Source organism: Chelonia mydas, chromosome 1 (genome assembly GCF_015237465.2).
Source record: "Chelonia mydas isolate rCheMyd1 chromosome 1, rCheMyd1.pri.v2, whole genome shotgun sequence".
Taxonomy (NCBI): domain Eukaryota; kingdom Metazoa; phylum Chordata; order Testudines; family Cheloniidae; genus Chelonia; species Chelonia mydas.
In genome coordinates, this window is record NC_057849.1 from 275,495,419 (window position 1) to 275,512,213 (window position 16,795).

General features: G+C 41.1%; 1 protein-coding gene across 1 annotated transcript in view; it reads right to left on the bottom strand.

Annotated features, from left to right (window-relative positions):
- Positions 1–16,795, bottom strand: part of ACSS3 (acyl-CoA synthetase short chain family member 3) — a 135,748-nt gene that overhangs the window by 43,941 nt on the left and 75,012 nt on the right. The gene's annotated exons all lie outside the window — the stretch shown is intronic.

Here is a 16,795-nt window from a genome sequence, read left to right on the forward strand (position 1 = left end):
CCATCCCTCATTTCCTTTTCCTCATCATTTTTATTTCCATCTTTGAGATAAGTAATTCAGGGTGTCAACATGTTAAACTACTGGAAGGATGAGCAGAGATGAGACGGGATGGGATATTGTTATACTGGAAGATATTAATGGGTGCCTTCAACCAGTTTGATTTATAGACAATTGTAGAGAAAGTGGAAGCTGCTGTTGTCCTAAACAGATGGCAGGGGCTCCATGTTCCCCATTTTCCTCCTTTCAGTTTTCCAATTTCCCCTGTATATCAGTACAGTGACGCCTAGAATATTCCCTGGAATTGGTCAGATGTGGTATTTAAAATTTATGGTGTTACATACAGACAGAGGAATGCAGTTGTGCAAAGCCTTCGCAAGGTCAACAGAATTCTATTTTGGGGCTGAGAAATTCTACCCCTTGAGATGCTCAGAAAGCAGACAAATGCAATATTTCCCAATTTCATGCTGCTGGGCAGGAAGACCAGAGAGTAGTTTCTGTTATGAAGCAATGGATCACTACTTTATCTGGAACTACTGCAAATAGTTCAGGAATATCTACTTTATAACTCTGGGGTTCTCATGGAGATACCACTTTGGGAACTATTTGCAGCTACACAGTGAAGAGGAAAGGAAAAATAAAGTAATATAAAGAATACCGTAGTAGTAGTATAAAGTAAGTATGACTGTGCTGCAGTCATGAGGTTCTAGATTAAAGCTAGCTCAGGTACATTCACACAAGTTGCAATCAAATCCCATGTTTCAATGTAGACGTACCTTAAGTTTCTGAAGTTACTAGAAAGAAACTTCCTGGGAGTGCTGTGAGCAGGGGAGTCATTCATTCCGTATTGCCAGCCCCAAGCATTCAACAAATCATGAGTCAAACCTCCAAAAGCATGAGATTTGACAAGCAACACACTGAGATGTTTTTTCTTTTTACTTGCTTTCTGGCTTGTGAATCTTTAGTGCTCAGATATTCAAGCTTATCTCCACACCCAGGATGGCTAGGAATTTACTTTCATTAAAATGAAAGCTGAGGTTCTGATGTGCTCATATAACTCCAGGGTCTGTGAGGAGGGTTAATTACAATATTCACAATAAAACTGTGAGGGTTGTCTGTGTTTATAGGAGTATTGCTCTACAGCAGCCTTACTTCCTTCTGGAAGGAAGCTAAGTCTGTATTCTTGCTACAGAGGCTTTTCATGTTGGCAGATTCTTACAAGAGTTAACCAGTCAGTGGTGACAATACAGAAAATTTAATAGGGTCCTTATTCAGTCTACTGGCTTTACCACGTACGCAGGGCCCAAAATGGGCTGGTGTGTAGTAGTTTTGGCCAATGACACTGATGGCCTTACTGGAATTTCAACTCATCCATTTTTCAAGCTAAGCAAGCCAGTGCAGAACCAGACATGGCCCTTGAACTTGCCCAGCAAGAGAAGCATGCCAAGTTACGAAAAAAAATCCCACCTTAAGGCAGCCGGTCTCTCATGCTGCCTGCAGGAGGCAGATAAAAGCTACACTTAGAAGAGCCACAGAGGTCACAGATAGAACAGGGGAAAGGCAGTGGACGCAGCTGCTGGCAGCTTGAACTGGAACCTCAGGGATCTCCAGTGGGAGGAGGCTGAAACTGGCCTGACCAGGAGCCTTGAGGGTTAAAGGGAAAGTAGGAAAGAGAAAAACAAATGGAGACAACTAACTGAGGGAGAAGAGATTGGGAGAAAGTAAGACTGAGGGTTGCACCTAGGCTGAGAGAAAATCTGTGTGGGGGCGGGGCAGGCACAGATTCACAGTAGAAAACAGAAAGGGGGGAGAAAATGGTTCAGAGTTATAATGAGAAAACGAGGAAAGAAAGAGTAGAATAAATGATGTGTGAAAACTAGAAAAAACAATAAGGATACAGTGTTGCTGTACCTCTGAGCCATAGATTAGATAAAAAAGTGAGGGTTATGGCAAAGATTAATAACATCACAATATGGGCCTATTTCCTTCAGAGAGAGAGACTCTTATTTTGCAGGCAGAAAAAGGGCAAGGGGTTCCTGCTTCCCTATGATGTAAAAGAAAGGAGCCGCGTCCCATTTAACAATACGTGTGAGGATATTTGCCAGGGTTCTCTTGTAGTAGAAGCAGGGAGGCAGTAGCAGAAGGTAACGGAGCTACAGAAACAGAAACCCTGAAAGATGTTATTCAGCAGGTTTGAAACTGAATTTTCCCCAAAACACAGATATCGGGCTATTATGGACCCTGACCTTTTCTTCCCCATTCATTTTTTTTAAACAGAATGAAGTCATATTGAAAATGAAGGGCAGATACACTTAAATACACCAAATTTCTACATAGTCTGTATTTCCATGGGGTGGGGGTGGGGGGGGGAAGGAATCAGAAAGCAAGGGGGAGGGGAGAATCTTCCAGCTGATTGCAGGAGTTGCAGGGAAGAGGCTGCCAAACCTACTGCAACAGGTCTGTTGAGAAAGGACTGGTCTACACTACTAAATTATGCCAGCATAACCATGTCATGTAGGAATGTGAAAAAATTCACACCTTCTAGGCCAGTGGTGGGCCTGCGGACAGTCAATGTAAACAAAAAGAAAAGGAGGACTTGTGGCACCTTAGAGACTAACCAATTTATTTGAGCATGAGCTGTAGCTCACGAAAGCTTATGCTCAAATAAATGGGTTAGTCTCTAAGGTGCCACCAATACTCCTGTTCTTTTTGCGAATACAGACTAACACGGCTGCTACTCTGAAACCTGCCAATGTAAACACTGTCTCGCAGCCTGCCAGCAGATTACCCTGATGGGCCACAGGTTGCCCACCACTGCTGCAGGCAGTCTAGCTATGCCAGCGGAATGGAGTAGTGTAGAGGCAACTAGGCCGACCGAAGAGCCTGTTAGCTTAGCTAAAATCATTCAGGGCTGATGTGCTACTGCTGCAGCAGCAGAACTCCTTCAGTCAGCACGAGCACCGTCTACACTAGCAGTCTGTGCCAGCACAGCTTTACTGAAATAGACTCTTGCAGTGCAGACATGGCCACAAGTGGTACGTGGCTTTGGCTTTGAGATCAGAGCGGAGAAGAGGAAATCATAGGCCACAGTCAGTCTCCTTTCAGATGACCTGGACTGATCATTTGTTTGTGGACATCACTTGTCAGTGTATTTAAAATTTAAACTTCTGACAAGCTGATGCCCAACTACCTGCTGCTGCAGTAGGTGGTACTGAGGAAAAAGCTCCCCTTCCAAACACCACTCTTTAGCCTGTTAACATTCTCCCTGTGAGGTCCTCCAGCTTATCCTCTCTGCTTCAGTATACTCCGAACAACTGCTACTGTATAAAGTTCCTTTCTCTCGTGCCTCCTGTTCCCTTAGATGAGGTCACATTCACTGCTGAGGAGTCAGGTGCAACTCCATTAACTTCAGCTTAGACCAGTGATGGATATAGGCCCAGGCACCAAACAAATGTGTGTGTGTGGGGGGGAGATGACACAGGAGGGAAGTAGGAGGATAGCCATAGGCAGCTAGGAACTTAGGGCCAGGAAATCCAGGGCCCCAGACAGTATCCCACCCTTATAACACAACAGCCATCACAAATCTCCTCTTAGGGCAACCTGGGCCGCCTCCATTCCCCCGCATCTTCAGAAAACCTGGGGTTTGTTCCAGAAGAGAGGATTCAGCATTTACCCACCTAAGCAAAGGACTTTGTGGGAGTCAGATTAGCTCTGCTGACATCATCCCAATGGAGTGACTGCAGCCAAGAGAGCCACAAACATGATGACCCCTGCTATGATAATGGTGGAAAACCTCCCCACACCCATGTTGGATTCCCAAATCAGGGAGGACATGTAGGACTGGTCTAGGTTGCAGGAAGAATATACTCAGTGTCAGGTCTGGGACTGGGAAGCGTGGAAGAGTCTGGTCATGGAGATTCTGGAAAATTCTTGATTTTAGAACTCATTTTGTCTTTATTCCACTCCTAGAAGTTGGCATGAGACTGCTAAACGCAGTTCACATGGGCTGCAAAGTAGTTGTGTCACTGAAAATTGTTACGGTACCTATCAACCTAAGCCACATATGAACTTGTAACAGTCAGACATCGCCAAAAGGCTGAATGTCTCATTATGAGTTTCATGAAACCATCCAATACATGACTTTATCACTGTTTTAATGCAATGTTCTGGATGTGATAGTCTGTAACTCAGCAAACCAATTTATATTTCTTACTCACAACATTGTCAAGTACAGAAATATTAATAAATTCTACCATTAGTATCATTGTAGACAGCAGTTTGTGAACTCCAGCCAATTTCTGTTTATACACAAGTTGACAGGAATAGGGAATGCCTTTGACAAGGCAAATTACTACAGCTGCAAAGCAATGATTCTGTCAAAAAAATGGAATGAGCATAGAACATTACAGTAACCTAATCCACAGATATGATTAGTGTGCACTAGGAACTGACATAAATTTGTCACTGCAGTCCTCCTGTTCAAAGGTCTTGGAGAGAGGGGAGGTTTGTGAAGTCTTCAAGGATAAGTTAGGATCCACTTGGTGCTTTTTATGCACCATCTACAGAACTAACAATGTGAACTAAAAGTGAACCATGCTATTATATTGATTTATATTTCTACACTTACTTGCTACACAATAAAAAAATATAAGAAGACTGAACTGTGTTCCATCTCTTCTAAATAAGGAATATATATTTCTAATACAGTAGATATGCAATTTCAGTAGCAGCTACTTTGTGATACTGTCTTGATAGTTACCACCGTGAATGTAACATTTTTAGTATCTACCCTACCATAGAGTCAAATGCTGGTCCCTGATGTGCATACATGGTTCACATGAGACAGTGGGAACCTAACAAACTGCCCTGTATCTTGGCCCAATTAGCCCTGTATCCTGTCTTTCAACGGTGGCCAGTGCCAAAGGGAATGAAGATAACAGCAAGTTTGCAGATGACACTAAACTGGGAGGAGAGGTAGATAAGCTGGAGGGTAGGGATAGGATACAGAGGGACCTAGACAGATTAGAGGATTGGGCCAAAAGAAATCTGATGAGGTTCAACAAGGACAAGTGCAGAGTCCTGCACTTAGGACGGAAGAATCCCATGCACTGCTACAGACTAGGGACCGAATGGCTAGGCAGCAGTTCTGCAGAAAAAGACCTAAGGGTTACAGTGGACGAGAAGCTGGATATGAGTCAACAGTGTGCCCTTGTTGCCAAGAAGGCCAATGGCATTTGGGGCTGTATAAGTAGGGACATTGCCAGCAGATCATTCCCCTCTATTCAACATTGGTGAGGCCTCACCTGGAGTACTGTGTCCAGTTTTGGGCCCCACAATACAAGGATGTGGAAAAATTGGAAAGCGTCCAGCAGAGGGCAACAAAAATTAGGGGACTGGAATAAATGATTTATGAGGAGAGGCTGAGGGAACTGGGATTGTTTAGTCTGTGGAAGAGAAGAATGAGGGGGGATTTGGTAGCTGCTTTCAACTACCTGAAAGGGGGTTCCAAAGAGGATGGATCTAGACTGTTCTCAGTGGTACCAGATGACAGAGCAAGGAATAATGGTCTCAAGTTGCAGTGCGGGAGGTTTAGATTTGATATTAGGAAAAACTTTTTCACCAGGAGGGTGGTGAAGCACTGGAATGTGTTACCTAGGGAGATGGTGGAATCTCCTTCCTTTGAGATTTTTAAGATCAGGCTTCACAAAGCCCTGGCTAGGATGATTTAGTTGGGGATTGGTCCTACTTTGTGCAGGGGGTTGGACTAGATGACCTCCTGAGGTCCCTTCCAACCCTGATATTCTATGATTCTAGGGCAACTATTATCCAGTCCCAGCTTCTAGAAGTCAGAGGTTTAAAAAGACAGACCATGAGGCTGTTTTCCTTGACTATCTTGGCTAATAGCCATTGATGGACCTAACCCCCATAAACCTATCTACTTCTTTTTTGAACCCAGTTATACTTTTGGCCTTCACAATATCCCCTCGCAACTAGTTTCATGGATTGCCTGTGTATTGTGTAAAGAACTTTCTTTGTGTTTGTTTTAAACCTGCTGGCTATTAAATTAATTGGGTGACATCTGGTTCTTGTGTTATGTTAAGGGATAAACAACACGTCTGTATTCACTGTCTCGACATCATTCATGATTATACACCCCTATAACCTCCCCCCTTAATTATATCTTTCCTAAAATGAATAGCCCCAGTCTTTTTAATCTCTCCTCATGAGGAAGCTGTTTCATACCCCTCATCATTTTTGTTATCTTTCTCTGAACCTTTTCCAATTCTAACATATCTTTTTTGAGATGGAACAACCAGATCTCCACACAGTATTCAAGGTGTGGGCGTAACATGCATTTATATAGTGATATTGCGATAGTTACAGTCTTATTATCTATCCCTTTCCTAATGGTACCTCACATTATTAGCTTTTTTGATGGCTGCCGCACATTGAGATGTTTTCAGAGAATTATCCACAGTGACTCCAAGATCTCTTTCTTGAGTGGTAGCAGCTGATTTAGACCCCATCATTTTGTATGTGTAACTGAGATTATTTTTTCCAATATACATAACTTTTGTATTCATCAACATTGAATTACACCTGTCATTTTTTTTGCCCTCTCACACAATTTTGTGAGATCTCTTTGTCACTTCTCACAGTCAGCTTTGGACTTATCTTGACTACTGTTGTATCATTTGCAAATGTTGCTACCTCACAGTTTACCCCTTTTTCCAGAGAACTGATGAATATAGTGAATGGCACAGGTTCCAATACAGATCCTTGGGCAACCTCACTATTTACCACTTTCCACTGTTCCTTTATTCCTACTCTTTGTTTCCTTTTAACCAGTTATTGATCCATGAGAGGACTTTCCCTCTTATCCCATGATTGCCTACTTTCCTTATGAGCTTTTGGTGAGGGACCTTGTCAAAGGCTTTCTGAAAGTCCAAGTACACTATACCCAATGGATCACTCTTGTCCACATGCTTGCTGACATTCTTAAAGAATTCTAATACATTGGGGAGGCATGATTTCCCTTTACAAAAACTGTACTGACTCTTCCCCACCATATTGTGTTCATGTGTGTGATAATTCTGTTCTCTACTATAATTTCAACCAATTTGCCTTGTACTAAAATTAGGGTTACTGGCCTATATAATTGCCAGGATCACCTCTGTAGGCTTTAAAAAAAAAAATAACCATCAGTGTTACATTAGCTATCCTCATTAGCTATTAGTCATCTACTACAGAGGCTGATTTAAGTGACAGGTTACATACCACAGTTTGTAGTTCTGTAATTTCATATTTGAGTTTCTTCAGAATTCTTGAGTGAATACCATCTGGTCCTAGGCACCTATTACAGTTTAATTTATCAATTTGTTCCAAAACCAATTTTTTCACACAACGTAAAGTCAACCTGTGGAACTCCTTGCCAGAGGATGTTGTGAAGGCCAAGACTATAACAGGGTTGAAAAAATAACTAGGTAAGTTCATGAAAGACAGGTCCATCAATGGCTATTAGCCAGGATTGGCAGGGATGGTTTTCCTAGCCTCTGTTTGCCAGAAACTGGGAATGGGCAACAGGAGATGGATCACCTGTCTGTTCATTCCCTTTCGGGCACCTGGCATACTGGCGGACAGGATACTGGGCTCGACAGACCTTTGGTCTGACCCAGTATGGCCATTCTTACGTTAACCTCCCCTATTGACACTTCAATCTTGCACAGTTCCTCAGACCTGTCACCTAAAAGAATGGTTCAGGTGTGGGAATCTCCCTCACATCCTCTGCAGTGACAACCGATGCAAAGTATTCATGTAGGGCTTGTCTACACTATCACTTTTGTCAGTATAACTTATGTCACAGAGGAGTGTGAAAAAACACACCCCTGTACAATGTAAGTTACACCAACGGAAGCACTGGGGTGGACAGCGCTATGTCAGTGGGAGATCTTCTCCTGCCAACATAGCTACCGCTGCTCATGGAGGAGGTTTTATTATGTGAACAGGAGAGCTCTCTCACATCGGCATAGAGAGGCTACATGAGCGACCTTACGCAGCACAGCTGCATTGGTACAGCTGTGCCACTGTTAGTTCACTAGTGTAGACATGGCCTTAGCTTCCCCATAACAGTTTTGTCTTCCTTCAGTGCTCCTTTAGCACCTTGACTGCACTGTGGCCCCACTGATTGTTTGGCAGGCTTCCTGCATCTGATGCACTTTTTAAAAAAAAATTGCTGTTTGTATGTTTTGTTGGTTGCTCTTCAAATTCTTTTTTGACCTGCCTTATTATGCTTTTACACTTGCCAGAATTTATGTTCCTTTTCATTTTCCTCTGTAGGGTTTGGCTTCCAATTTTTAAAGGATGCCTTTCTCCCCTCTAAACACCTCTTTTACTCTGCTGTCTAGTCATAGTGGGAGTTTTTTGCAGTTTTCAAATAGTTTCCATGCAGCTTGCAGGCATTTCAGTTGTGAAAGGGGAGGGAAAATTAGGGAAACAGTAACAAAGACATACATTCATATAGGTCATCTACTAACCTGTGACTAGCCACTTTACTACCAGGAAAACAGCTAGTGAACAATTACACTTAGGAAAAGTTATTTACAGTTTGGTGCCTACCACTGTGAGAAGTTCTTCATCCCATCCTCTGCCCCTCTTCACACTGCTCAGTGGGTCAGCAAATGAAGTAAAATTTACTGGCAAAGATTCAATTTTCTGAAAGGCTAAACTCCATCCTAGCATACTGAACAGGGTGTTGCCGCAAGGAAGACCAACAAGATTAAGTGCAGCAAGAGAGAAACAAACACAGAAGAATTTGGAGGAACATAACACCTTGAAAGATCCTTTTCCTGTCAGAAAGCCAGTCTGCAATTAAACACAATTTACTCATTAGACACTATTAAAGGAGGTGAGGTAAGGACATACTTTCATTCTTACCTCTGAATTTCTTTTCTATTTATGTTTCTTTGAACTGTGATAATTGTGTCAAAGGCAATTTTATATTTAATTCCAGACTATTTATGAGATTTGGTATACACAGATCAAAGGATTTTGAAAGCTGCTAGTTATATCCTTTTTTCTCCACCTATGTCCTCTTATTTATTAGATGTGCCAACATGGTGCTAGGTGCCAGTGGTCTGCCAAAATAGGATTACATCCACTACAAAGTCAGAAAGAGTAAGCAGCAGGATTCTGACCTTATAGGAAGAGTCACCATAAATACTACATTTAAGGCAATACTCAAGTTGATTGTTCATTTGATTTTAAATCATCTTTCTGGTGGAGACTCCTTTCATTAGTTTGTCGTGATCTTTTTAAAATTTCTTTAAAAAGAAATATCATAAAGGTAGGACAAAGTTTTTCCAACATACACAGAATATCCAGCAGTGAGACTAAAACCCAACCAGAAAAAGATAGCCCTTTTCCCCTTTCCGCTCTGGTATCCTGTAGTCAGTGAAAGAGAGACTGTCATACACTAAGTGATTTTGTCTGAAGACAACCTGGAAAACTTTTGATAGTGAGAATTATTTGACTCTTGCCAAGTGGAGAGTCTGCATTCACCATGCTACCCATTATTCAGAATGGATCTACTTGCCAGAGAAACTGAACAGAAATGTTGTCATCTTCAGGCTGGATTATGGCAATGCACTCTACTTTGGACTATGTTTGAAAGGCACCATGAAGTTTCAGCTACGTACAATGTGGATGACTGGCTTTTAAGTGGGTTAGGCTAAGAGGAGCACACAACTCTTGTGCTCCGCCCTGATTTCCTATCTATTTCCAGGTGCACTTCAAGGAGATGATTCTCTATAAACCAGCAAAGGAATAGGATAACTTGGTCACCTCAGTCCAGACTGTTGCAATGTACCTGCCCTAATACTACCTTTAAAGAACCCTAGGAAGGTTCAGCTAGTGCAGAATGTGGCCACATGGCATTTAAGTAGCTTAGGTTGACATGACACCAGATCTCTATGCTAAGGGCTCTACCAGGGCTCCACACTGTTTTTTATCCTACCTTGAGTCTACAAAGAAAAGTGAAAAACCTTTACAGAAGCACAGCATTAGGCTCATGAACAGAAGTTTTGATCATTCCAAGTTTTTTCCCCACACAAAACAAACTGGAATTTGACCTGCCTTCATTGGGATGAACTGTATGTGACACCTTAAAAGGCACCTGATTTATTTGCAAAGATTATCCTGATTATCGCCATTCAGAAACTGAAACATAGAAATTTTAACCTATAAAACAAAGAAAAGATGCAGAGGAAAGGTGATGTATAACGTAGAATGGAAAAGAGGAAAGATACAAAACAAGAAAGAGCAGAAACAACAAACGATGCAGGGGCTAAAGACAGAGAAACTGGAAAGTCTTCAATACCAAAGAGATTCCTTGATACACATACACTCTCACAGTACAATCCAGTCCCTTGCACAAAGTCTGTGTGTAATATTCCTGCTGGCTATGGCCACATTTGCTGTTCATTGTCCACTCCTACTCAGAGCTCTGTAGTATCATTATTAATTTGTATCACGGTAGCATGCAGAGGTCTTAGTAAGAATCAGATTCACCTCCCCCTTGTGCTAGTTGCTGTACAGTCACAGAGTAAGAGCTTACATCCTAAAAAAATACTTAAAAATAAGACAGATGGGACAAAGGGATTGTGACATGACATAACCCATACGGGTGGCTGCCACTGTTTCCTTTATAAGAGTAAGGATGATCTTGAAGTTAAAGTGCTAAATTGGAACCTTCTGTCACAGATTCCCAGTGTGATCTTCCAGCCTTAGTTAAGATGAGGATACTATTACTTCCTCTTTCCCAATTTTGGTTCATCTAGTCTATTTAGTCCCATTAAGGAAAGCACTTAACTTATAAGCCCTGTGTTTAAATCTTACTGAAGTCAATGGGACTTAAGCACATGCTTAAGTGCTTTCCTGAACAGAGATGCTTTTCTGAATCAGAACCTCAGATTGCAAACTCCCTGAGACACAAGCTGTCTTTCTGAACTCATCTATACACAGTTTTTGTACTGATTTAACTATATCTGTTTCTAAACCAATAGTTAAACTCGGTATAACCCCCTAGTTGGTACGCAATTATTTGAATATGAGAGTATTTATAGCATCATTACTTAGTTTGGTAAATAAGCTACACCAATACAAGCACTTATAAATTGGTAAAACTGCACCCACACTGGGAGATGCACCGATTTAACTATAATAGCTTTTAAACCAATATACTTAAATCAGTACAAACGCTGTAGACAAACAAGCCCTTATTATGTGCTTTTACAATACGTAGTACAAAGGGGCCTCAGTTTGACTATGGCTTCCTGGTACTACCATAATAAAAATAAACTTGATCTTGGACTCTGGAGCCACAACCAGCGTTTCTGTAACAACTGGTAACCCTGATAACACTACTTCTGTCACTTCTTGCAAGTATACAAAATCCAGAGGAAGTCACAGGACCAGTTAAAATATTTAAAAGATGATTTTGTCTGGAGAAACAGTGCTGGTTTCTTTATAAAATTATAAAAACTCAAGTCCATTCAGAGAATTTGTGTTTCTTTTTTAAATGTAGTTACATGAGAAAAAAACTCCTTTTTCTTCCTATCGCATCAGTAGTCACCGCACACCTGCTTTCATGAACATCTGTTTCATTTGTGAAAACCACTCTCTCATGGTAATATAGTTGTTCTATTCAATGCAATCATAAAAATATATAATTCTCAAGATCTTTGTCCAACTCTCTCGGTCTAGTGTGTAAACAGTATAATGTAAAAGCTTTGTTATCGGCATGTTGGGGGGAATGGGGGGTGCCAGTTAATCAAAAATTCCGGTTAACTAAGAGTTATACTTACCAATGGAATACCAAATTTCAAAGAATTAGAATACAATATAATGAATAAAGTATGAAATAGTAAACAGGTACTCACCAATCCAGTAGTAGTACTGCACTGCAGAGCGGTTGGTTTCTTGAAGCACTTATGTGTATGCAGGTAAAGTTTTCTACACAGTAGGTTATCTTATGACACTACATATCACTATGGGCAGTGCATAGCATACACCCAGATCACTAAAAATACACTTAACACTAAAACTATACTGAACATAATTCAGAAGGCACTTCAGGATCTTGCAGTGCCTCAGGGTCATCATTACCAACATCAATTATCATTGTAGATGTAGAAGGTGGTTTAGGAGATAGGGTCATTACAGATTCAGCCCAATGACACGCTGGAAGCTGCTTTTTTGAATAAATCCCTGATACGAGCTTGCTTACTTGTCTTTTGCCTCAAGGGCAGAATGTGCAATTGCATAACCTCCTGGGCATTATACTAGTCCTGGTTACTAGACTGAAGATTTATATTAGGAGATATCAGAAATGCCAGTTAACAGAGCTTTCTGGTTGATAAAGTGTCAGATAACACAGCTTTTTCTGTATATTTATATACTGTATTGCGCACAACATACACACACACCTGCCCGCTTCTGGGGTTTCAAAGAACACCCAAACCTGGCAAACTTCGGAAGTGTGGCTGCAATTAACTGAGCTTATTGGGAAACACTCATTAGCTTAACTGAAATTTGGTTGCCTATGACAAGGGTTGAAATGGAAGTCCAGTGATCTTGTAGTGCTCCAAGTTAGTCACAGTGCAGCTGAAGTTTATAGAGGAAATTTGCAAGTGTACCACTTTCCTCTGCCTCAGAGTATTAGTTGATATAGTATATTTGTTAAATAGACAAGAGCAGAGTGATTGCTGAGATATTCAGACATAAGGAGTAGGCAATGCTTTCGGTCTTAGTTTGAAGATTTCAGATACTAGGACTAAAGATTTAAAGATGCATAAAATAATGCAATGCATATGTATTTTCATGCTTTAATTGAAACCCATTTTTTTATTCTCTTCTGGTTGTAATACTATAACTGATACATGATGAAATACTTAATAGACAGAAATGGATGTGATAAAAAGTAATTACACATCTCAGTGCTAACCATTTACTGTTTAATCATTTTGAGAAAGCTTTATATATTTTACGCAGAGTTATACTGTAACGATGGAAGAGGATGATTAGATTATTACTGTGTAATTTAGGCAAATTTATCTGCAGCAGGGATTAACATTTTATAAATTGTTTCTCTCCCTCTCTCTCTCTCTTCAGGAAAATCTTCGTCAAGGCTGCCTTAAATCTTGCAAAGGATTACTCTTCCCATAAACTAGATTCACAGAGCTTAACTCTGGAATTGCTATTCTCAAATCATCAGTAAAATTGTCTACTTGACACTAATGAGGACTCTGTTCTATGAACTGGGGGGGGAGGGGGAACAGTTGCCAAGCAACAAGAATGACATCAGCAACCTGTAACATTTTCACACAAATATACAAACTGGGGGCGCTGTCACAGCCGCTTTCACTCACACAGCTGAGACTGCATTAGACTTAACTCACTGTTTCTTACACAAACGCCCCCCTCCCGCCCCTAAATTCTCCTATCTAATGCATGCTAAAAATAGCTCAGAGATGAGCTCCATGACTGAAGATCACTTTACAATTCCTTTATTTCCAACCATCACAACTGCATAAAGGAAATTTTAAAAGGGGTGGACATTTATAATGCTTTATTCATACTACTGCAGGTCCCTTCACTGCATGTGGAATAACAGCTGGAAATTACTTAGATTAAACAGCACGGAGAAACTAAAATCAGACAGAAACAAAAAAGCTTAAAATATGCTAAACTGATACAGAATGTCAGGGTAGGTGACAAATTGGATACAATAAATTAGAATGCAGAATTATAGAGAAGCTGAGGTGACCACTGTAAGGAAACCAGTAAACCTGTGCAATTTAGAGAGCACAAGCTGTTTGTGCTTTAATTTACTGGAGCAGACCCTAGTACTGGCTCTCTGAACCCATAGGCAAACCTTTATCATTTCTAAAAATAAAAACAAAGGGATTAGAAGCTTTTTCAAGACACAGCTTTCCTTCCCTCAGTCACAGAACCTGCACCATCTTTGCTGCCTGGAGCACTTCCCATGATGCAGAGGAGGACTGATCATCTGTCAAATGCATATTTGAAGTAATTCATATGGGATCATCTTTGTAGGAAAATATAGAAGCCACATCCAGCAAGATGATGAGATGGATCAGAGTGAGTAGCACCTTTATGCAGTTGTGATGGTTGGAAATAAAGGAATTGTAAATATCTAAACTGGCCACATCCAGCAAGATGATGAGATGGATCAGAGTGAGTAGCACCTTTATGCAGTTGTGATGGTTGGAAATAAAGGAATTGTAAATATCTAAACTGGCCACATCCAGCAAGATGATGAGATGGATCAGAGTGAGTAGCACCAGGGCAAATTTAGGTAGCTGTAACAATTTTATTCCAACTAAGATGATCGTTTTAAAGAACAAACATAATTAAAGCAAACATTCTTGAGTGCCCACTGCAGAATGTGGAAATGAATTAAAATTTTTCTGCAGGAAAATAATCTTCAAATCTGAGTACATTAATGAAGCAGATGCCAGCTAAGTGTCTGGATTAGAATCTTCTGCATCCGGAGAAAAGCCTCAGAAATCCCATGAGGATACAAGATTAGAGTAGGAATGTAGACGATGGTGACTCCGAATGACTACAGGTAGCAGAAAGATCAGGCCTAGTGGCCAGTTTAAGTAAAGTACATCACCAGCCAAAATGTGAAGGATATGCTAGACTTCATTAATAAGGTGATAGATATACTATTACCATTATATAAATCAATGGTTACCGTACAATAAAAATTACAAGGGCTATCAATCCTTAGACCTCAGGGGAAAAACTGGTTACCAGATGGAATCAGGAAGAGCTCCCCAGTCACGACCCAATGTTTGCATAAATAGATAGGAAAAAACCCAAAAATTTTAAAAGTTACAATGTTACTTTCTCTGAAATATTTTGATTGGCCACAGTAGAGGATGGGATACCCAGCTAGCCAGACTATTAGTTAGATACGGTCATGGCAATGACTATTGTCCCTATGAAAAACTGCTTAAAGTAAAGAGGCCACAGATAATGTTGTGTACTTCTAAGTGGATGAGGTTAGACTACTAACCCCTTCAAAAATAACTTCTTAAGTAAGATAGTAACTTACCTGTCCTATCCCCTATATGAAAGTCGGAGACAAGTCCAGATTTTGCAAAACATGAAGTTCAGTGACCCAAGCATTTCACTGCTATGGTATTTTCTGCAGAATTCACCCCCTTCTTCCAGAGTTTTGCTGCAGAATCTCAGCTTCCAATTTAAAAAGAAAAGCCTTTTTTGCTGCAGAGAAAAATCTCAAAAGTATGAATAGACTATAAACTGAAACAATAGCTCTGAGACATGTGTCTTGCTTCACTCATTGCAGTCAGGACCCTGTAGGCTTCATAATTTCACAACTGCATAATTTGGCATTTTCTGAAGATTCTATGAAATTCACTATTTTACTGCAATCAGAAACCCAACATTATTTTGTCTCCCTGTCCTGATGGGACCTGTTGTCAGCTGCCTCTTGCTCTGCTAGAGAGGGAATTAATTGGATTACAATGCATACTCCCTGCACTGTTCAATGGAGCTAGGTAGCAGTGGTTGGAAAGAGAGAACTGGAATCCAATGCCATCATCCCTGACACATATGGAGAGAAGAAGGATCTGAGACAGGTCACATGGGCATTATGGGAGTTGAAGCCTATGGAGTATGTATAGAGTATGTATGGAAAATAGGGCTGTCAAGTGATTAAAAAAATTAATCATGATTAATCGCACTTTTAAACAATATAATACCATTTATTTAAATATTCTGGATGTTTTCTACATTTTCACATATATTGTTTTCAATTACACCACAGAATACAAAGTGTACAGTGCTCAATTTATATTACAAATATTTGCACTGTAAAAACCAAAAGAAATACTATTTTTCAATTCAACTAATATAAGGACTGTAGTGCAATCTCTTTATCATGAAAGTTGAACTTACAAATGCAGAATTTTGTACATGTGACAGGCTGCAACTCTGTTCATGGGCCCATGTCATTCCCAGGACCGCGGCGTCCTCTTCATGACATTGCCCTCCAGCCGGGCCACACTCCATGTTCCCCTCTTCCGGCGGAACTGCAGTCCACTGTCCGGCCACTTCCTTCAGTCGCAAGCACAGTCTACTGTTTAGCCACTTCCTGAATGGCGAGGAGCAGGGGAGAGGGACCCGGGCCCGCCCACTACTCCGGGTTCTGGCTCAGGGACCTTATAGATAGCAGCCACTTACTGCATCCCCTCTGACTTCTCCGTGGATCTCCCTGGGCCACTTCCCCACGGCCCCAGCATCCTTCTTTGCCCTAGCCTCAGGGCCTCAGCCTGCAGCACCAGCCTATAGCACTGCTATGTCCAGGGTACTTGCTGCCCTCAGCCTGCAAGGTAGCCAGTCTACCTCTCTCCTCAAGCTCCAGGGAAAGATACCCTCTGCTCTGCCCTGCAGCCCTTCTTATATGAGCCTGCTGGGCCATGACTGGCTGCTCCTCTCAGACCCTTTCTAATTGGCTGCCTCCGGCGCAGCCTCCCTATGGCTGCTTTTAACCCCTTTTCTGCTAGCGTGGGGCAGCTGCCCCATCACAGTACAAAAAAAAAAAACTGCATTAAAAAACAAAACAATGTAAAACTTTAGAGCCTACAAGTCCACTCAGTCCTACTTATTGTTCAGCCAATCACTCAAACAAGTTTGTTTACATTTTCAGGAGATAATACTGCCCGCTTCTTGTTTACAAGGTCACCTGAAA